The sequence below is a fragment of the Crocuta crocuta genome, unplaced genomic scaffold (assembly GCF_008692635.1).
Source record: "Crocuta crocuta isolate KB4526 unplaced genomic scaffold, BGI_CrCroc_1.0 scaffold55, whole genome shotgun sequence".
Lineage (NCBI taxonomy): Eukaryota > Metazoa > Chordata > Mammalia > Carnivora > Hyaenidae > Crocuta > Crocuta crocuta.
The window spans coordinates 3,741,423-3,765,175 of NW_027530512.1; the positions used below are offsets into that span (position 1 = coordinate 3,741,423).

At 41.9% G+C, this 23,753-nt stretch overlaps 1 long non-coding RNA gene across 2 annotated transcripts in view; it reads left to right on the forward strand.

Moving 5' to 3' along the window:
• Nucleotides 1-23,753, forward strand: part of LOC144234034 (uncharacterized) — a 250,945-nt gene that overhangs the window by 196,102 nt on the left and 31,090 nt on the right. The gene's annotated exons all lie outside the window — the stretch shown is intronic.

The window sequence follows — 23,753 nt, forward strand, 5'->3', positions numbered from 1 at the left end:
TACTGGGGTTTTTTGAAATATGTTTTTAAAAGATATCTATAAATCTAAAGTGTCCAATAGGGAAATCTCTGGAATGGCTTGCTGTGATAAAGAACAGAATACTAACAAGTAAGAGATTCTGGTGTAGAGACAATTCAAAAATGAATCTATGTTAAGTTAGAACAATTTTATAAAAGAGAAGGATGTTTTAGAAGCTGTTTACATCTTTCATAAGCTCTGACTGCTAGTGTGCTCTATCACAAGACATAATTTCTAGGATCTTATTTGTATATTGGGTTCCCTTGGAACATAATTTATGTCTTTTTCTGCCTAAACTTCTAATGAATGTCTTTGTCAGTAGGTACTGTAGTTTATGGAGTCTGATAGCAAAATCTCCAAATTTCAAATGAGGAACCCTGGAGTCTCAGACCCTCACACATTTTATATGTTGTTCTGAGATTCATAGATTCACATAAATTTGCTACCCTAAGCTCATGAGACGAAGGCTCATATTTTGCATGGCACATTCATAGTCCCCTCTAAATTCTCATGAAAATCTAAAAAGTAATACTTTCTTTAGACCCAGACTATGTTTTGATTTTTCTGGCTGGAGTTGAATGAAATCACTTTCAAACAATGGTGACAGAATATCAGACAAGTAGAGGAATCTCATACTTGAAAGCTGTTTTAAAAAGCTTGATTCCGACACCAGATTCTAAAACCAGTGATGGCAATCATTTCCCACTGAGGGAGCAGTAGGAGTCTCCGTGAGGAAGGCTGTTTTTGAGGTAACATTTGAAAACTGACTGGAATTTTGGTGGACAAATAGCCACCAAGGAATGAGAATAACAAGCAAAAGCCCAAAGCCTGAGATGTAAAAAATGAGTTGAAGAACCGTATTTATAGTGTTTTGAAAGAAGTATTTATGAAGGAAATAGTAGAGATAAGATCAGAAAGGATGATTAGGACCTGTTTCTCCAGAACAAGGATTTGGGGAGTTTAAGGAGCATATAATTACTTTAGTAGGGTAGGAAGTTTCCTTAAAACCATTTTTGTAAGGATCAGCCAAATTATGAAATCTAAGCTCCTATAGCCTGGTGAAACAGAAGCAAGACAGCATAATCAAAAAGGATAGTTAAATCTTGAGAATGGGAAGAAGATGGGCCACGGGATCTACAGTCTGTGCTGGGCTCAAAGTGCTCAGTGAAGGTGGGTAGATGTGGTCATGCTGGGCTGTGCATGAGGTAGGTGTTTGCATTGGATTGGTCAGGGTGGGGTGGTAATGGCAGCTTTGCCCCTGAACTCTGCCTGACTCTTCTATGGTTTCACAGTGTTGACAAACATTTCTTCCACTTGCCCTGAATGGTCCTCGAGGACATGAGCTTTCCTGCTCGAATTCATCACTTCTGACTTGAACTTGGCTTGAACTTGAACTCCTCCAGAAGCAGAGATTTCTCTGTTAATGCCAACTGGTAGATTTTTGAGCATTCTCTGGGTCTCTCTTCATTCTTCTGTCTGTGTGTATAGATGAATATAGATAAATCCTCTTTTTCACTTTTATGAGACCAAGAGAAACTGTTAAGAGGTTAAGTCTAAGTTGAGGAAAACCAGTACATTAAATTTTGAAGTAGGTATTTACCGTTTTGTCTGCCTAGTTTCCCCTCCACCCTTCTTACAATGCCCCCTTTCCTTAGGGAAATGCCCATTTTTCTATATTGTGTGATTCTGGTGGAACCGTTACTCATGGTGCTCTACTCCACTAAGCCACAGGTGTGGGCATGTGACCCAAGTCTGGTGCATCAGTGTCCCAGATCTCACTGAAATGAGATCATCTGAACCAGCCTTGCCACTCAGACTGCTCACTCAGAGTGACTGAGGGATGAGGCATGGCATCAGGAGCAACCAGGTACCTAGAGTGGTATTTGGGGTCTGCAGTGGCAGCATTGTGGTTCTAAGTGGTTCCTCTCTTTTTAGAAGAGGATCCCTGGTGGCAGCTGGGGGTACTGAAAAACAGGGGACAGGTATGGTTTTCTCATGCAGCTAAGGGAGCTGGTTGCTGGAACCAGAGCGACTGGAAACAAGAGCAGACTAGGGAGCAGGTAAGTATGGAGGAGGCTGAGGGAAAGGCTACAGCTCAGGGGTCGCCTGGCACTCATCCCTGGGACAGCGGCACAGGACAGCAAGCAAATACAGCCCTGTGACCAGGGTAGGCACAGAGCATCCTATAGAGCCTGTGCTCTGTGTGACTTTGGAACAATGAGACCAAATATGCAGGGCTGGTGTCAATGCCAGAGCCAAGCAGACACAGGAAAGGCAGGGACTGACCTGTCCCAAAGGAGAGATTAGGCTTGGAACCTCAGCAGAATCCTGGGGGGAAGGGGCACTCTGAGGCTGCACCTACTTCTCCTCCTCAGTCCCTCCCACTTATACCTACCATGGGTGAAGACTCATGGTGTAGGGAAAGGAGCTGAACCTTAACCAGAGGAGATAAGGCTCACCAGAGCCTCCTTGTCTGTGAATCCTGACTCATCCATGTCAAAAGAACTCCCCTTCAACCACAGGGAAGGGCCAAGTGCAGACTTCATGAGTGGGCCTGTGGACTCTGAATAACACCTGCTCTCTGTTAGCTCATGGCGGGGCCTACTTTTGCCATTCTGTCTCAGGACCCATCCCTCCCCTTATGCTATTTCTGAGATGCTTCACTTTTCATCATGATGATTCAGTGATGCTGCAGGGTTGGGGTTTTTTTTTTTTTTTTTATGTACATGAAAGTTGGGCCAATTTTACCAGTAGCTAAACAGTAATTGATGGGATATGGTTTGAGGGGCACTGGAAAATACCCCCATGTCCCTGCCTCTGCTTGGAATTCTCTCAGCATCATTTATTTACACTAAGTCATCATGTCTCCCCTACAAGACTGTGCTCCATTAGATCTGTTCACTGCTGTGCTTACAACAGCACCCAGCACATGATATGTGCCCAACAAATATTAGTGGGATAAAGGGTCTTCAAGGGACACTGCATTAAAGCGCAAATGCCTTTGGAACAGTGCACTGAGCTGTTATCAGTCCTCACCACCCTGGCAGGAGTGACTGTTTTTCCTTTGTGTCACTGGCTCTGAGTCACCCTTCTCTGTACCCTTGAGGAAACCACATGCAGGCAAAGGAGAGCCACAGAAAGGAGTTGTTCCTGCCAGTGCACAGGTATTTCCCATTCTCCTCCTGTTTCTCCTTGGCTCAGAATCCTTGACTTGGTCTCTGATTTATGACTCTGCTCCTGCCCCTGAGAGCTGGCCTGGTCTCCCAAGCTTAGATTTCAGTTCTCCCTGAAGTGGGTGGCTCAGCCCATCCACATCTATGCCCTGGCCCTTCAGACTCCCTCCCCCAGGAGGATGCCTTACCCTTGAGGGGTTGTTGGCTCTGTCTCATGTGGTCCTTTCTGCAGCAGAGATGCTCGGAGATATGGCTGTGCAATCTGGGTGGAGGGAAGGTAGGGGTGGCGAGTGGTGTGGATCGTAACTGTTCTCTGGATGATTTTCCCTCCCCACTCACATCCCTCACGGGCCTCTCCTTCCCACTTCAAACTTGATGCTGCCTCCCTGAGCCAGAAACTATCCTAGGATTTGATTGATCTTAGAATATGAAGCTTCTCTCCTCTGACCTTTCTCCTTTGTGATTTTTGCAGGCTCTGTTTACCTGCATATTCCTCTTTGTGACTCTCTGCACCTCCTCTTCCACCTCCCCCAGGTATGTGTTTTAGTCTGCACTTTTTCAGAGAAAGGCTGAGCCAAGACCTTGAGTGTGGGCAGCCAATTTGGAGAAATGATTTCTGGGGCATAGGAGTGGAGACTGGAAAGCTTGCAACAGAGAAGGCGGGAAGGGTGCTACAGGGGGTGTTCTTGACTGAGTCACTCCTGCAGGCTACTGGTACTCAGCCCCACTGGGCTGCTCTGAGGAGACATGCAGAATGTGCTCAGAATTCTGTTTAAGTGATGGAATGGAGGAACATCCATCGAGTACTTCAGTATTGCCCTAAGTGAGTTGTTAACTTCCTTGCAGATCCTGACTGGACTCCACGTTGTTGTGTCCGAGAAACCAGAGGCACAGCACAACTGAGGCACGATGCTCTCAGCTTTCCTACGCGAAGCTGGTTACCATGGCAACAGCAGCAGGGGCTGTGGGCCAGGAAGGAGTGAGGCAAGACGTAGGGACTAGTACTGCCTTGCCCTGTGCAGATCTAGTGGTGTCTGCGTTAAGTCCCATTTGTCACAAGGACTTCAAGTTGTTGCCAACCACTCTCCACAAAAGACTTAGGACAAGAAGATTAGTGGAACATACCATGGTTTGTGATCTCACAAGTGGTCCCAAGGCCTTGATCCAGATTCAGCATCTACTTCCCACACCATACCTTCTGTTTCCCTCACCTCAGTGAGCACTTCAGTCAGCCTAGCCTGGTGAGATGGGCTGGACTTCTCCAAGGTTCTGAGCTCTCCAGGCAATGTTTGTACAAATAACCCCTTTATGGTCAATCAGTGCCTACAGGAAGCCCCGAGAAACACCCCAGGATCTCCTGGGTTCCAGATACACTCCTTCCTGCCTCCCACCACAGAGCAGCAGCCCGGCTCCTCCTGGTCATCAGAGTCAGTTACCCCTACCCACATCTTTCCATTGCCTGCTCATCCAATGGCATGAGAAGCCAAAAATGAACAGATGGTAGCCAGGGCTTCTGACTGGACACCAGGTGGGGTACCTGTCTTGGGACCCAGGGTCTCTAAGTCAGCAGAGTCTAAGAGCACGAGATGGGAGCACAAATCCCACGGTGGACCACTGAGATCGATGATGGGGAGAGGACCACTCCCCACTTCCAACTAGGTTACCTTTGCAAAGGTGAGGGCCAAGGCATTATAAGATGGAGAACCAGAGAGTTCCATACCCTCTCTCCCTCTCTCCCTCTGTGGTTTTGACTCTCTGTCTCACTCTTTCTCCCCTCTTTCCTGTCTGTTCTCATCTTTCTCCCTGCTCTCTGCCCCTCTCTGTCCCATGATGGTCTGTTCTCCCTGTCAGAGGCAAAGGCTGTGGCTGCTGAGGTTATCCCTATACCCCCTAGTCTCCCTAGGTCTGCCTCACCTGGGTTACTGCTTCCTTGGAGTGCTGGGAGACTCTGGAAAGTCAGGGGCAGAGGGAAGCCTATGGTAGAAAATGCTTATGAAGGTGGTGCTCAGGAAGGAAAATTCTAGAACAGAAGGTTCCACTTAGAAACTTGCCAAGGATTAGCTCTGTTTGAACTTAACTGGAAATCTGTTCCATCCTAGGCCAAACATCACTTCATCCTTCCTGCCCCAACCATGGGGAAGTAATGGAAACAGAAGCTGAAGGAATTGATGGGAACAGATAGAAGTCCTTCTCTTCCAGGGCCCCTCTGTCTGTACCCAGTCAAAGACCACCCCCTCCCTGCAGTGGAAGCTCCATAGACCACCTGGACATCCCCCTCACTGCATGCGCCTGCCCAGTAGAGCCTGGAGAGGAGGCTTGGGTCTCCAACAGCCTCCCCTCCCAGTTCTCTCCCTCGCCAGCCTCTTGTCAGTCAGCAATTCACGCGTATGCTCACTTCTCTGCCATTGTTATGCTGGCTTCTCCACTAGGGCTGCCTTTCCAACCCTTTTCCATTCTCCTTACACCCCTGCTCAATTTTTTTAAAGGCCAAGCCAAGCATCGTTTTCTTTGTGAAGGTCCTGGTGCAATTTCTCTCAGGTATTCTATGCTCCTTTAATGACATCTCTACAATAGTGCTTTATGCATAACAACTCATTTACTTATCATCACAGCTTTTGAGGTAGAGTCTGTTACTATACCTATTTTACAAATGAGGAAACTAAGTCACAGGAAGATCAAATCACTTGTCTGAGATAACACATTGAGTAATGTCACTTACAGGACTATGTCTTCTCTGCGTACTGACAATATGTAGCTTTGTGTGTCACATAGGAGGCCACAGATAGGCTATCAAGTGAAGAATTTGGATGCTGGTGCTTTCTCAAGAGTCAAATGAAGTTTAAAAACATAAAACAAGTGCAGGTGACACTTCATAATACTGAAGCAGGTTCTCTTGGTTGTGAGCTCTCTAGACCTTTCCATACTCTCTCTGTCTCTTCTCTTTCTGGGCATTTTCCAGTTTATTTATTTCCCTCTTCTCTTTGGAGAACATAAGACAAAATTACCAAGAGGAAGAGGTTTGCTTGGGGGAGAGGGCTGAGGTTTTTGCTGGGTTAGATGTTTGGTGAATCCATTGGCTTTGTGTTCTTCATTAGGATTGGATAAATGAGAATTGGCTTCAGGCAGGGGAGGAAGAGGGAAGCTATCTGAGTACCTGGTGAGAAATTGAATTTAGAGAGAGGGAATGAAGTGGAATATGTTCCTTTCAGTCCCATTGATCTTTCTTTCCATCAAAGCATCTCCTGCAGGCTTCAGTTAAGGATATAGAATTATAGGAATTAGATATGTTACCCTATCTACAATGATGGCAGGATCATTTGTCAATGAAAAAAATTCAATTGGAGAGTTTCTGGAACACTCTTTATGCTTGACTTGTTTTTGAGATCTTTTTAATTGGATTTGAGTCTTTTGTTTCCTTGGACAAAGTCATTAACCCCTGTTTCACTAGGCTGAAAAAAGAAATGAAAGGTAGTCTTGACTGTCTAGGAGCCCTGAAGTAAGAGTCAGCATGCCTACCTTGTGTGGTGTGAGTGCCACACCTGTTACCTCCTCATATGCTTCACACTGCCTTGGGAAGGAGCTGCTATGGTCCACTATGATCCTCATTCTCTCTGGAAGTTTTTTAAACACAGCATCAAAATCAAGGGCTAAGCCATGGGATTTGAGAACATACTGATCTGGTGACAAGGGCACAGAGTAGAGGAAAAAGATCTTTCTAGTTCTGACTCTGTTACTAAACTAAGGGTTGGGAGAAGACAGTGCATTAATGTTGAAAATGTTTCCTTGCTAGTAAAGGGGACATAATGAATTACAAGTGTCCAGGTATCAAGGTTGGGCTGCAGGGTAGAATGTGGGGTATGGAATCAACTGAGCCACCCAGGTGCCCCCATCATTATCAGTCTTAAAACCTATCTGTGGTCTCCTTAAAGATATGTCCTCATCTCCCATCTTCCATGATCGTTAATTCTATGGGTCAACTTGGCTGGGCTATAGTGCCCAGATATTTGGTCAAATTATTCTGGATGTTTTGATAAGGGTATTTTGTGAATTAGATTAACATTCAAATTGGTGGCCTTTGAGTAAAGCAGATTCCCTGACACTCAATTTGGGTGGGCCTTATCCAATCAATTAAAGGCCTTAGTAGAACAAAGACTGAGGTCCTCTGAGCAAGAAGGAATTCTGCCAGCAGAATTCAAAGTTCCTTTGAACTTGAATTGCAACCTCAGCTCTTCCCTAGGACTCTATCCTGCCAGCTTTACCCTGGACTTGCCAACCTCCATAATCATGTGAGTCAATACCTTAAAATAAATCTCTTTCTATAAAGTATACATTCTATTGGTTCTGTTTCTTTGGAAAACCCTAACTAACACTTCTTATTCCTTTTTGGACTTTTCCTTCTGCATCTCCTTCAAGTCCTCATTCCTCCTTCTGCCCTGACAAGAGGATTCTTCACTGTTGGATGGCAACTTCTTCTTTTGTCTTTATGTCCTTTCCCTCAGAGAAGATATCCATTCTCACAGATTCATGATGGATATGAGTTACTCTGAAATCTGAGTTCCCAGCTCTGACTGCTCTCTTTACCCCACATTTGGGGCTGTCTGGACCTTTACAGGAGGATGTCACCAAACTTGGCAGCTAATCATTGAGCTCCCACATCACGGGAGTCTCCTTCTAGTCACAGACTTTTTTTAAATTAAAATTAATTAATTAATTAATTTTTATTTATTTCTGAGAGAGAGAGCATGAGCAGAGGAGGGTCAGAGAGAGAGACACACACCCACAATCTGAAACAGGCTCCAGGCTCTGAGCCGTCAGCACAGTGACCGACGCGGAGCTCAAACCCACGAACTGTGAGATCACGATCTGAGCCGAAGTCAGACGCTTAACTGACTGAGTCATCCAGGCGCCCCTAGTCACAGACTCTTTTAATTACCCAGACTTAAATCTGGAGATTCTTTATTTTTTTTTAATGTTTGTTTGTTTGTTTTGGGGGGGGGAGCACAAGCAGGGAAGGGGGCAGAGGGAGAGGAAGAGAGAGAACCCCAAGCAGGTTCCATGCTCAGCACAGAGGTAGGTGTGGGACTTGATCCCATGACCTTGGGATCATGATCTGAGCCCAAATCAAGAGTCAGACACTTAACCAACTGGGGCACCCAGGTGCCCCAAACCTGGAGTTTCTTAACTGCTCCTTCTCCCCTGCCCCATATTCAGCTGGCTAACTAGTGGTTCAGTTGTTCTTTTTGGGGACCATTTTTCGTCTTGCTCTGGTCTGAATGTTTGTGTCTCACAAAATCCGTATGTTGAAATCCTAACCCCCTAAGTGATGGTATTAGCAGATGAGGCCTTTGGGAGGTGCTTAGTCATGAAAACTGGGTCCTCATGACTGAAGTCAGTGCTCTTATAAAAGAAGCCCCATAGAGTTTCCAAGCACTTTCTGCCATATGAAGGTACAGTGAGAGGTCTGTGACCTTGGAAGAGGGCCATCACTAGAACCTGACCTTACTGGCATCCTGACCTTGGACTTCCTATCTCCAGAACTGTAAGCAATAAATGTTTGTTGTTTATAAGCTACCCAGTCAGTGGAATTTTGTTATAGCAGACTGAATGGACTGAAACAAAACTTCTCTTTACTTTACATGATTATGGCTGGTGTAACCTGGCCCAGTCCTGTTTGTCTCCCTCCTGGACCATTTCCCTGTCTTCAGATCTATCTTTTCTAGTCCACCTTGCATGGAAATGGAAGATTAGCCTTCCTAGCACATCATTTTCCCGAGCTCTCTTATCCTGGTTTAGCAAGAGAGGGAAGCTAGCCCTATCTCAAACCAGTGCTAAAACTGGATCTGAAGTTAATCCTTTCTTTGAGAATAAAGCCCAATTCTGCTTCTCACCACATGTTTCCAAACCCCTGGAAACCAAGGCCACAAAGAGCCTCACACTCAGTCAGAAGCTCCTTTGTAACCAACTGTCTCTTTAAGAGCTGCAAACATCCAGTAGCAGCAAGGGGACTTTAGATGGGATTGGACGTGGTCTTCTAGGGAGGGACATACCAGTATCCAGGACTAAACCCCCATGTGATTCTTCCTGCACATCAAGGCTGTTTCCTGCCATCAGCTCTCTCCAGGTCAGACTAAGCTTGTTTCCCTGGAGGCTAAACTCAGATGGAGATCAGAGAGGGTACAGAGTTGGAGAAACAGGTCCAGAGAAGGGAAAATATGTTTTTTGTTTCTGAATGTTACCGTTAACTCAGAAGCTTCACTGGGTTTAAAAACCCATAAGCACTGCAGCAGTGGTTTATCAAAACAACTTGACTACAAAGTATCCATATTGGAAGATAAGCTATTGTTCTGGTTTTGGGGGATGAAATGTGATTTCTTTTTATTGTCTTTTAGGGATGATATAAGTGCTCATACAGCACTTTGAGTACAAGATGGACACTTTTTACCAAATTGGACCAAAGTTATATAATAATAGTAATAGCAGCTATTATTTATAGAGTACTTAACAGTTTCACATACTGTGGTAAGTGTTCTGCATATATTGACTCATTTACTTCTCACAATAACATCACAAGTTATAAACCATTATTGCTTCCATCTTTCAGATGTGGAAACTGAGGCATAGAGAGGTTTACTCAAGGGGATAGCTAAAAAGTGGTAGAGTTGAGATTTGAATGGGCAGTCTGGCTGCATAACTCACAGGCATAGGGAAGAAAGGAGATCTGACTGATTCCTATATTTGGTAGGTAAGAATTCACTCTAATTAGTACCTAATTACTGGTCAATTGGAAGAGTTTATTGAAACTAAGGGAGTCATAATTTTTCTGCAATGGGCGCCTAAATTTAAGACTCCTGATAGGTGACTCACAACTTTCTAAGATACCAAAAGCTCTCAGATTTGGAGTGAAATTAGGTCAAGACAAAATTTAATGCATTCCTGATGGTTGGTGGGTTATATGGGGGTGTGAGCCCTCAAGGCTGCTCCGAGTCAGGTCACAGGGCAAGAAGGAGAGTGGTGAGAATAATTGAAGATAGATAGAAATTTTCAAAATCTACTTGCTAGAATCAGGAAGGATTTCTTTTCAATGATGCTGATTGCTTGAGGGCAGGTGGAAAGAGCAAAGGCTTCATGAATGCTGAGTCTAAATTCTCTAAGTGTACAGATAAATTTAATGGATGTTCAGTGTCATGTTGATGAGGAGAAGACCCTGGAGCTGTCCAAAGGGACTGGCATACTATTGACAAATCTTATGCACCTCCCATGGCAATGGGGAACTACAGGGGCTGTGTCTCAAAGGATTGCCATCCAGATGGGAGTGATATGTCTGGAGTCTTCTGTATTGTAACCTGTGCTTCCCCAGGTTACACACTAACCTTAAGAAGGTGGGGGAAAGGGAGAGAAGCAAACCATGAGAGACTCTTGAATGCTGACAAAAACTGAGGACTGATGGATGTGGGGGGAGGGAGGGATGGGCATGTAGGAGGACACTTGTGGGGATGAGCACTGAGTGTTATGTGGAAACTAATTTGACAATAAACTATTAAAAAAAAAAAGGAGATTCAAAAAGTGTAACAATTAGAATGATAACAGAAACCATGTTTGGCAATGAGTTCTCAGACAATGGGACTGCTGGGACCCCAAGTTTCTCTCTTCCCTGACACAGTCGCTGGTGGCCTCTGTGTTCTACTTGGCACTGTTCAGTTCCTCCTATGGCCACCAATGCATAGCTTGGCTCTTGATGGCTGTGGCATCACATTCCAGCCTCTGGGGAAGGCAGAGTCTCCACAGTCAGCCCTACACCCTGGTTTTGACTGGTTTGAGGACCATTGATTTGGCTTAAAGAGTGGGTAGGATTTAGGGAAGGAGAAAGAAAGAAGTTAAAAATTCTCTTTTCTAGGGGATTATCCTTCTTTTGCAATATTTTCTGTAGTTATACTTTTGTGCTCCCTTCTTCCTGCTGTCATCGTCCTCTTCTCCATTGATTAATTTAATAGAAAGTCCTTGTGACTTTCTTTCCAGAAGCTGTGGGCCTGGGGCAGCCTCTTGCTTGGAAGGCCAGCCCCCTGATCATGTACTTCAAGCAGGAACAAAAGTAGTAGAGGAGGCAAGAGGAAAGCATGACTAGGTTTGGACCAGCTGTCTGAGGCCTGAGAGAGCAACGCCCTCTTTTCTTGTGTGTGTCTTATGCTTCTTCTCACCAGCAGAGCAGCCAGAATTTGAGACTTCACTCAGGACATAAGTCTCAGGGAAGGAGCCAGAATGGTCACCTGACCTGCTTCTGGTCCAGCACACCAGCTGAGGACCAGGTCAGAACAAATGCCCAGAGCTGCCATGTATGTTGGACACATTGTGCAAAGAACAAGTTGTGATTGGATGGCATCCCTGTTAGACATCTTTGGGTGGAAATGGATGAGGCTGTTCACCTCCAGGAGGAGAAGCAGTGAGCAACTGGTGTCCATGCACCTTATCCTTGGACCTTTATCTGCTGTATCTTCCTATGTCCTATGTAGGATGGCCTGACCCTCTTTCATCCAGCCTTCCCAGGACAAGTAGCAGGTGGGTCTCAAATCTCTGCTCTGACATTTGACACCATTCAAGAAGCAATCTCATTAAAGGAAAGGGATGAGAAACTAGTTTGAGTATTTTCTGATTATAATTTAACATTATCTTGAGTAGAAAATGGCAGGATTTTGTTGAAAACCCCCCCTTTTTTTAAATTTTTTATTTTATTTTATTTTATTTTTTATTTTTTATTTTTTTACAAATAGTTTATTGTCAAATTAGTTTCCACATAACACTCAGTGCTCATCCCCACAAGTGCCCTCCCCTTTTGACTGATGTGTGTCTCTTCTAGTTCTGAACATTTTACTCACTGTCTTATAAAAAGAATTTTATTGATTTGAGGCTTGATCTACTTTTAAAAAATGGCTTTATAAAGAGTATGTGACCCACCCCTCCCTACCACCAGAAGTTCTTTGCATCTTCTTTTATATCTAAAATCTCATGATGTTATGCCTTAGTTTTTCCCATTTATTGTACTAAGTGCTTGGTGGGGCCTTTAATCTGAGAAATGGTATCCTGTGAGAAAAAACACCTCAGCCATTTTCTCCTATTACACTTCTTTGATAATTTTGTCCCCCTATGTTTACTCTGTTTTGTCTTTCTGGAGATCATAGTACTTGGATGTTGAATTTCTTGGAGTAAACGTCTAACTTTTCAAAAATCTTTTCTCTCATGATTTTTCTCTCTTGGCTACTTAAGTAATTAATTTTAAATATTAAAGCAAACCTCAGCCATGTAAGAGCTGCGAATATAGTAGAAAGAACTTTTCTTTTCCTAAACCATTTGAAAGCAAACTGTGGACATAATTCCATGATCTCCAAATGCTTTAGTGGGTATTTCTACAAAAATGAAAATTCTTCCACATAACCACAATACTACCATCAAAGTCAGAAAAATTAACACTGGCACATTTTAACCATTTAATTCTCAAATCTGAGTCAAGATTTTCACTTAACAGTTTCATTAAGAAGACTTTTTAAAAAAAATTTAAAAATCACCAACAACAAACAAAAAAAACAGAAACAAACAAAAAAGAAGACAGATTCTTGATAGCAGGAAGATCCACCTTGGCTTCACATATTGCATTTATTTGTTTCTCTTTAGTCTTTCTCAATCTAGAACAATTTCTCAGTCTTTCCTTTGTGACCCTGATACTTTTGAAGAGTACAGGTTAGTTATTTTGTAGACTTTCCCTCAACTTGGGTTTGTCTGATATTTCCTCTGGAGTAGAGTTGGGTCTTGCATCTTTGGTAGGAATATCACAGAGGGGTACTGCGTGATTCTTACTGTATCCCCTGCATGATTTTGACTTGTCCTATTACTGGTGATGTTATTTTTGATTATTTGATGAAGGATGTATCTTCCAGGCTTCTCTGTAAAGCTTACTTTTTGCCTTTGTAATTAATAAGCATTTTATGGGAAGGAATTTTGAACCTATATAAATACTCTGTAAACTATGTAAATAGTGTAAGTAGAAACTGTAAAGAAAAATAGCTATTAGAAAGAAATCCTTGGCAGCTTGCTCAAGTTACTCATCTATTTTTGCATATTTGTTTCATGTGAAGGTATATGAAAGAACATTTACAACTTCATGGAATTGAGAAGGCTGAGGAGTTGAGCCATTGTTGTATTGTGCTTCTCCATTCTTCCCCTTGGAAGCAGACTTTAGTGTATGTCAATCTTAATCTAAGATTTGAGTCTCTATTTTTCATACAACTATAGAATATAGATGTGTATATGCATATATGAGTCCATACACTTATTTTCTAGCTCTGTCTGCTGAGAGGGTCTAAAAGAGATGCACCCAATAAAAACAAGCACACATAGGGCACACCCTGGTTTTTATATATCATTCTCTAGCAAAAGCAGCTTGCATTGCTTGGAGAAATGTCTCATTCTAGGTTAAATTAGAAAAAGGATGGGATAAGCATGGAAACTTTATGACATCAGAAAGTGAGAAAGTACTCAAAAAATGGCAGGGATATGCTGAAAGGACAGAGGAGCCAACTGAAAAAAAACTTTCACTGACCAAATCTCAGATAATTTGAGCAATGAAATAAATAATAAGAGTAGAATAAGATAAGATAGAAGATGGTAGCTACACTCGTGGTAAGCATAGCATAACCTTTAAACTTGTTGAATCACTATGGTGTATACCTGAAATCAATATACCACTGTGTAGCAACTATACTTAGATTAAAAAAAAAGATAAGATAGAATAAGATAAATATCTGTGAGTCTATGGTGATATAAATAAATGCTTTAGAATAGAAGAAGATTAATATCCATGAGTCTATGCTGATATAAATAAATGCTTTAGTAGATAAATAAATGGTTGGGGGAGAAGATAAAGCTCTAACTATAGCATTTCAATTAAAAATGTAGAGGGATACAGGAGCGCTGATTCATAGGGGCACATGTACACCAATGCTTATAGCAGTGCTATAACAATAGCCAAATAATGGAAAGAACCTAAATGTCCATCAACTGATGAATGGATAAAGAACATGTGGTATACACACACACACGCCCACACACACAATGGAATATTACTCATCGGTGAAAAGTAATGAAATCTTACCATTTGCAACAACATGGATGGAACTGGAGGGTATTATGCTAAATGAAATAAGTCAGTCAGAAAAAGACAGATATCATATGTTTTAACTCATATATGGAATTTGGGAAACTTAACAGAAGACCAAAGGGAAAGGGAAGGAAAAATAAGTTACAAACAGACAGGGAGGCAAACCATGAGAGACTCTGAAATACAGAGAACAAACTGAGGGTTGGTGAGAGTGGCAGGTTGGGGGGAATGGGAGATGGGCAATAAGGAGGGCACTTGTTGGGATGAGCACTGGTGCTGTATATAAGTGATGAGTCACAGGAATCTACTCCCGAAGCCAAGACTACACTGTGTACACTGTATGTTAGCTAATGTGAAGATAAATGATTAAAAAAAAAAACAACAAAAATAAAAATGTAGAAGGAATGATGGAAATTTAAAAACTCACCATTTGGCAAACACCACAGTATTAATTGTTATAATCAAGAGCATTAATGGATGCTAAAATTAGCAGGTTAAAGTTTGCTGGGAAACAATATTTTGTTCCCCACAGTATAGTTATTAATTAGAAAAAAAAACAATAGAGTGGAGAATCCTGGCAGATACTGCCTAACTAAGTGATTGAAGTTAACATAGCCAGTAATGAGATATATTGATATCATGTGCTCCCTAATATGATGCACTTAAAATAATCATTCTGGAAGGTAGCTGACCAGTCCTCTTAAAAAATGTCAAAATCATTTAAGACAGAGAAATAATGAACATTTGTCCTAAATTGTAGGAGGGGGTCTAAAGACACATGACAACTAAGTGCAATGCATGGTCCTGGATTAGATCCCAGACCCAAGAAGAAAAGTTGGTTAAGTTTGAATAAGGTCTCTATATTAATTAATAGTATGGTGTCAATATTAATTTTCCGATTTTGATCATTGTACTATAGTTATGTAAAACATTAATGTTTGGGACAAGAGAGTGAAAGGCCTATGGTTACTCTATGTACTATATTTGCAACTTTTTGGTAAGTCAAATTATTTCGAAATGAAAAGCTTAAAAATTTTTACTAAAATAATTGTCATCAGCTGTGTCTTTCTATTAGGCACCCCTGAAATGTCATCACAGATAAGTCTTCCTCTAGTGTTGTTTATTTTTTCCAAAGCACCTGAATGCCGGCCTTCAGGGAGGAGTTGAGACAGGGCTTGGATCCCCACTGTCCCGTATGTAAACATTCATGCATTTATCACTTTACCCTTTAGTGAACCTGGTGTCTTCAGGCCTGAAAATGTTTCAGGTCAGTTTCTCCAGGAAATATGCCTCTTGTTGACCATGGGAGGTAGAGAAACACTGGCCATTTGATTGTCTGTGGTGTGGGAAAGGACAGAGCTACAGTGTAATTTNTGCTTGTCATTGGCATCTCTCTGAAGGCAGTTGAACTTTCTCTGACCTCCAGGTATCACTCATCCATTCATTTTCCATTGTCTTGCTTCTCATTGTCTTGTCATCCATTCTCTTTGTCCGTGTGCTTTCTTTCCTTATATTTATTTTTTGAAAAAATTTTTTTTTATTTTTAGGTAATCTCTATGCCCAATATAGGGCTTGAACCTACAACCCCAAGATCAAGAGTCATGTGTTCTTCCAACTGAGATGGTCAAGCACCCCTCCTTTACATTTCTGTACTGTCATTTTTGAGATAGTTCCACGGGAAGCAAAGCTAATTACATGTTTTCAACTTCCAGGCTTTACTGCAAATCCTCCCCATATTTTGTTCCATTTCTCTGAGTAGGTCCATCTGATCCTCATGCAGAAAAGGCTGACACTGGAGCCTGCAGAACTCCTGAGATGTATATGAAGATTATGTGCTTCTGCTGGAAACTTGCAACCCTGAGACACTGGCATTTAAAAAGAACTTCCAGGGGCACCAGGGTGGCTCAGTCATTTAGGCGTCCAACTCTTGGTTTTGGCTTAGGTCATGATCTCATGGTCATGAGATCAAGCCCCATACGGGGCTCTGCACTGGGCATGTAGCCGGCTTGAGATTCTCTCTCTCTCTCTCTCTCTCTCTCTCTCTCTCTTTCCCTCTCTCTTCTCCTCCCCTGCTCACTTGCTCTCTTTCTCTCAGTCTCAAAAAAAAAAAAACAAATAAATGGTAATGTGTAAAATTAATAAAAAATAAGAAAGACTTTCATTCATGTGAGATAGACCAATGTAGGTTCTTATTTCAGCAAATAGTGTGTAAATATTCAGATGGCAGACCTCAAGGAGTGTTGTAGAGGTTATTTTCTTCTGAAGGATTGGTATATACAAGGTCACATGTCTGAGACTTGAGGTGCAGCCTCTCTGGGTAGGGAGTGCATGGAAGGTAGAGAGGGAAGATAGCCTGACAAAGAGCATGTGCTTTGGGGCCAAGTTCAAATCCCTCCTCAGCCATTGACTTGCTGCATATTCTGAAATAAGTTATTTATCCCCTAATATTTTCAAGTTATTCACATACAAAATAAATACAATAATGCTCATCTCATTGGCTCACTATGAGGATTTAATAATATAACGTATATAAGACATAAATGCTACCTAATATTACTAGGTATTAAAATAGCTTATCGACTGGGCTCCCAAGGATGACAGAAACAGTGAGGAAACAAGTCTTGTGCTCATTCAAGAGGTGAACTATGCTCATCTCTGCATCTAGAACTGAGTCGGAAGGCAGGGGACCGATGCTGCACTGCCCCAAATCTTTTATTTCTGAGCCTCTCAATCTTCAGGAGTCCCCTTCCCTCTCTGTGTTCTTACATGCAAGTGGTGCTGCACCCTCCTTAGCAAACCAGAGACCTGTCAGGTCAGGATTCTTCCCCAAAGCTCCATTTTTGTTCTCCTTTGGAGTCTCTTCAGCAAAGAATATTCTTGCCTTGTTCCTTTGGAGGTTAAAACTCATGAGTATCTTTGGTGCAAAGTGCTGATGCCTGACCTAAGAGCTTCCCAATACTCCAGATAGGAAGTCATGCCTGAAGGAAGCAGCTGCCTCGAAGGAGGGCCATTAGATACAGAGGAATGCTGTCCAGGCTCTTGGAGAGCTCTCTTTCTCTTTTTCATTTCCTTCTCATGTAGTTCATTGGAGGAGGGGCTCATGAGCCCCACCTTGCATAGCTAACTGGTGGCTGGCAGGGGGCTTTCTGGATCACACAGAGGACAGGAATTGGTGGGAATCACTTTTGAACTTAAGTGAGTTCCCTCCAGGGAAGTTATGAAAGCCCATCTTAGTGCTGCCAAGAGAGTTGCTTTTTCAACAATAAGAAAGAGCAGCTGTTGCCTCCAGGACTGTTGTTCCAGAAACTCATAACAGCACGAGCCTTGATTTTAATATTCTTTTATAGAGGGGCTTGGAGAAGACATTTTGAGCTAGCAAATGTTTTTAATCATAACAGGGTGTGTGTTCACCAAGGAGCCCTGCAGAAGCCAAGGGGAAAGCTGAGTATGACCCGAAGCCTTGCAGTTTCTTTGTGGTAAAAGATATTTGACAGAGAGAAAAGGGCAAAGTAGGGAAGGAGAAGTGATAGTTGTTGTCTTAGAAAGCAGAATAGAGTCCAAATAAGTTTTTTTGTTTTTTTTTGTTTTTTTTTGTTTTTAAGAGATACACTGACTGGAGAGTAAGATTGTTTCTCTTTAGATACAGGCAAATATTTAAAACATATATTCTCTGTAACCCATGGATAAAACTTCAATGAAATTATGGCTTATTCTCTGCATATGGGTAAATAGCACAATCTGCCCTCTTGTGAGTGTTGATTTGTAAATTAGAACTGAAAAATTGTGGCATCCATGATGTAGTGCTGTTTTCAGGCCGTGAATGATACTGATACAAATGGATGGTAAAGCCTGTGTGTGCAGCATGAGTGAAGGATGCTTGCTCACGTCCAAACATGTCTTGTCATGGTTTCTTCACTGATACCCAACTACTGGGTAGGGGCCACCAAGTGGTTCAATGCATTTAAGAAAGAACCCTCTTGTTCTTTGATGAATTTGAAAAATCTACAGTTAGAAGAAGCTATGGGTAGGTCAGACCAATGCATCTTTACTGACTGCAACATTAGCCAGTTCCCCAAGGAAAAGACTCTGAGAAACATCTTAAGTAAATAGGCAGTCTTATGGAGTTTAAGATGTAGGATATGATTTTTTTCTTTAATGAAGCCAGCTGATGGTCCATGCAGGCTTCATGAAATGGTCACTAGGAGAACAACTTAGCCCAGTATGTGAGTCCTTAACCTTACAATCTGGGAACTCCCTTCCCTCCATACCTGCAGATATGTGCTAGCTCTGGAGTATGGAGGGCCACTTTCCAAATTCATGAGACACTGACTTAGAGACACATTATTGCAGGACTGCTACTAACTGGATACTCATGTCCTCTTATCTGGATTACCTCCTTTGCAGTGTCTTCCCTGGAGATCTTAAGGCTCCTTGGAGAACTGAAATCAAAGAGGGGATTTACCTAGTCTCACACGACTAGCTCTGCCAGAACCTGAAGAATTGTCCCAATCATCTCAGGGGAGGACACTTTCCCACCAACCTAAAGCCATAAATTGGTCACTCTTGGTTAGACTTATTTTTTATTTTTAAAAATTATTTTCTTTGAGTACAGTTGACATGCTATGTTACATTAGTTTCAAGTGTACAACATATTGATTCAACAGCTCTGTACATTATGCTATGTTCGCTACAAGTGTGGCTACCATCTATCACCATGTGACATTATTATAGTATTACTATATTACTGTATTCCCCTATTGTGCCTTTTATTCCTGTAGACTTATTTCTAAAACCCTGACCAGGACTTTTCTCTTTATCTCCTATCTCTAGATTTCAAGGGGAGTTTTCCATTATATTTGTCATTAGCATGTTACAATTTTCAAAATTATAGTTTATCTCAATAAGTTAAATTCCATTTGAGATTAGTAGTTTCCAGTGGCAATGCAGAAGACTCCTGGGGCCCTTGAATGGGTTTGGGAGGCACCCCAGTCTTCTCTATGGTATGTTTGCCAAGCATCTCTGAGGTGGATGATTTACAGGGGATGAATAACTATGGGGGACTAATCCCATTCATTGTATATTGATTTTTGTCGCTTTCAGTTTTCAAAGATGTCATTTTCTGACCTTGTTTCTAAATCCTAGGGCTAACTTCAGGGGCTTTCCCTACTATTCAGAATAATTATTTTTTTTAATGTTTTATTTATTTCTAGGAGAGAGAGAGAGAGCGTGAACAGGGGAGGGTCAGAGAGAGAGGGAGTGACAGACTGAAACAGGCTCCAGGCTCTGAGCTGGCAGTCAGCACAGAGCCTAACGCGGGGCTCGAACCCACGAACCGCGAGATCATGACCTAAGCGAAAGTCGGACGCTTAACCGACTAAGCCACCCAGGCGCCTCTCAGAATAATTATTTTTTTTAGCATATTTCCTGGGTCATCGGGAACACAATTGGTTATAATTCTACTTAGCCGAGTTGCATACGTACAAAATCAATAAGAAATAAAACAATTCCATGCTTGCCCCTTTCAGCTTGAGGGTTCTTCTTTGTAACTTAAAGTGGGGACTGGAGGAATTTTAGGAATATCTCACAAATCAGTTTGTCCTCCAGATGTGCTCATTCAGAGTGTCAGACCATCCCCAAGAAATCAGGGGCCTGAGGCTATGTGACTGCCAGTATTTAGCCATCACCTGTGCACTTCTTTTTTTTTTTTTTTTAATAGTTTATTGTCAAATTAGTTTCCACATAACACTCAGTGCTCATCCCCACAAGTGCCCTCCTCCATGCCCATCCCCCCCTCCCCCCACATCCATCAGTCCTCAGTTTTTGTCAGCATTCAAGAGTCTCTCATGGTTTGCTTCTCTCCCTTTCACCTGTGCACTTCTATCTGAAGACTCCATGGCCTCTCTGAAAAAGCTTCTCTGGATGTGTTCTATGGGCAGATAGTGATCAACACTGTTTGATAAAAGTGGACTAGGGGCTGATAAAAGTGTTGTAAATGTCTCCGGAAACAGTAGGCTCTGCCATGTCACAATGACTGTGCTGAGATTTACATGTGTAACTTACAGGTATGTGTGTTGAGGACACCACCAAGAGCCCAGGAAAGGAATCCTCAACATTCTTCAGACCCTCCCCTTAGTGAGGGCTGTGCCTGCCTCTGAAATATTTGGGAAAACCTTTCAGTTTTCTGGAGAAAGCCCAAGAACTTTGACCTTAAGTTCTCATGTAAGAATTTGATCCAGGATGTTGGAAAGCCTTTAAAGAAAATCTTTATTTTCAAAGCCCTTACTGCCTTTCTGCATTGTTAAAGGTTGAGATCAAAATTCACTTTGATCTTTTTGTTTAGGGAAAAATCATTCTGTGGGGACTTTAAAAAGAAAAAACGTTATTTTTATTAAACAGTTTTAGATTTACCTGTCTCCTTCAACTACTCTTGACCATGACAGTTTGTCAGCTTCTCCTCGTTTTTAAGGACCTTGGCATTGTTTGAGGAGTACTGGTCAGGCCTTTTGGAGAATGCTCCCTCTACTAGAATCTGTCTAATGATTTTCTCATGATGAGGCTAGGGTTGTGAATTTTGAGGAGGAAGATCCCAGTGGCAAAGTATCATCCAAATCACATCATATAAAGGTTACATAGTATTAGCGTGATTTATGACTGTTGGTGTTGACCTTGACCTCCAGACTGAGATGAGCTTGTCAGGCTTCTCCACTGTGAAGCTATTCTTTTTCCTTCTTTTGCTGCTATCGTCTTTGCAAGGAGGCCACTGTGCACAGCCCCACTACAGGAGTGGGAAGTTATGCTGTCCCTCTCTTAGAGCCGAGCATCTACAGAAATTATTTGGAATTCTTTTGCACAAGAGATTTATTTTGTTTCCTCTCCCCACCATTTATGAATTTATTCAATAATTTATTTATATTAGTGTGGGCACTTGGGGATTTATTTTATATTTAGATTATAATCCATTACTACTTTATTTATGTTGTTGATCAAAATCCTTCAGTATTGGCCATAAGGAATTCTGTGCTCCTTTGACATATGCATCCATAGGAGTTACTTCATGTTGATTTTTTTTTTTTTAGTCCTTTTTAACTTTATGGCCTTAGAAGATGCTCTAGGCTCAACTTGTATATTTTACACCCTAGTCCTAGAATCAGCCATTTCTTTAAGAAGCCCTGACTCCTTTTATTGGAGAATGTTGTTAGAAATAAAGACCTAGGCATGAGGTATGCTCCTTGGTACTGGGATGTCATTTCTTCTAGGCCTTCTTAGCTGACAGAACAAAGAAATAGTGTACATATATTAACCTGCATGTGTATACATATCTATAAATACTCTATATACCACCATCTGTGTCTATACTAAGCTAAACATGAGTACATAGTGATGCCTCAAACTCTAATCTATTACCATATGGATTATTCCAGCTTCCTCCCCTTGCCTATCTGTAAATTTCACCTCCAACAGAGAGAAACCTGGTTCTGCAAGAAATATTTTATGCAGATAAACAATGCTAACATTTTGGTGAAATTTTTTCAAACATCTCGGTCTTCGTCTCAGTCCTTGTTCTTGCCTGTCTGCTAATATTTTTCTAAATATATATGTATGCATATTATGTATATGTATATATGAATATGTATTATATATATTTTTTGATTTTTCACATGTATGGTCCTTACCTTACATGCCACTTCATAATGTGCTTTTTCCTACTTAACTATATATCAACAATAATTTTTCAGGTTAATAAATTCTGATGCATATCCTTGTTTTTAAAAATCTGTATTCCATGGGGTGCCTGGGTGGCTCAGTCAGTTGAGCGTCCGACTTTGACTCTGGTCATCATCTCACGGTTCATGGGTTCAAGCCCCGCGTTGGGCTCTGTATTGACAGCCAGCTCAGAGCCTGGAGGCTGCTTCAGATTCTGTGTCTCCCTCTCTCTCTGACCCTCCCCTTCTCATGCTGTCTCTCTCTCTCAGAAATAAATAAAACACTAACAAAAAAAAATCTGTATTCCATAAATTAACTAGCCTCCTCTTCATGAATGCTTTGGTTGTTCCCAGTTTTGTCACTGTTACAAATAATGCCTCAGTGAAAAATCTTTCTGCACATATTCCCTGTAGAAAATATTCCTAGGAGTAGAATTTATTCTAAGAAGATAGGAGTCTTTAAGTTTTTCAGAGCACTTCCAGGAACATATGACTTTACTCAGACTGAACTTCCAGGAGTCATTCCCAATCTGATGTTTGATTTGGGGGCTTGGCAAGCACAAAGGGGCTGCTGGGTGGGGGCCATGTCTATTTTCACCTCCACCACAGAACCAATGCCTTCTCTCCTGCTGTGTGCCTTAGACATCCCTACCCTTCAGTCAGCACCTGGCATCTCCCTAAAGTGAGGATGTAGGGCTTGAACTTGATTGTTCTCTGGCCTAGGCTGACCTTACCCAGGGCCAACTGCTGAAATCTGTGACCCTCAGTCTCCTCTCTCCCCTATGCTCCTATACTTGAGCATTTCTATGGATTCCACCCTGTCCTAATTGACCATGAAAGCTCTGAGTGCCTCAGCCCCTGCTTGATTCCCACAGCACCATTATCACTTATCTTTAAGTATCTTGGATGGGTGAGTCAATTTGCAGATCAAGCAAAACAGAATAGAAATTAGATTAAATCTTCACTCAAAACTTGGAACTAAACCCAGGACAAGACCTACTAGAAAGTGCCAGGGAAAGGTTTTGTCTGACATCCTAGTGTGCTGATGCTACTAATCTCTACCTTGGTGTCAGCTGCTAAGCTGCTTGCTGAAATGTGCATAGAGACCTTTCTTAAAGGTATTTTCTTTAAAGAAATTCTTAAGGATTAGAAGTCTTCAGTGAAATGCAAAATGACAGGTACTGGGACCTGGAACTCCTGAACTCATACTATGTGGGTGCATAGTATTTCTTTTCCTCATGCATTTATTGTGAGGATTAGAGAAGATAGTTTGGCGCATTTGGCATATAATAGATATTCAGTAAATAGTAACAGCTTAAAAATAGCTAATATTTACCGGGGGCTTATTATGCACCAGATACTATTCTAAGTATTTTATGTGGACCAACTGATTTTATCCCCATAAAATTGGATGGGATTTTTTCCCCAAAATTTTATAGATGAAAAAAGTGAGGCCTGAAAATATAAAGCAATTAGCCCAAGGTCACACAGACTGTAAAGGAAATGGCCAAGATTCAAGGTTAGCCACCATCTCCAGAGTTTGTATCACCTTTCCAGTCCACTGGCTCTCAGCAAACAGTGTTCCCTGGTGGAGTGAATGCTGCCTTTGGAATCTGTGGCAGACACTGCTAGATACCCTCTCAATATCCATTCTCTATTTCTGTACTCACTGAACCCCAATATTTTTTGCAGTGTGGTAATATGCCGAGTTAA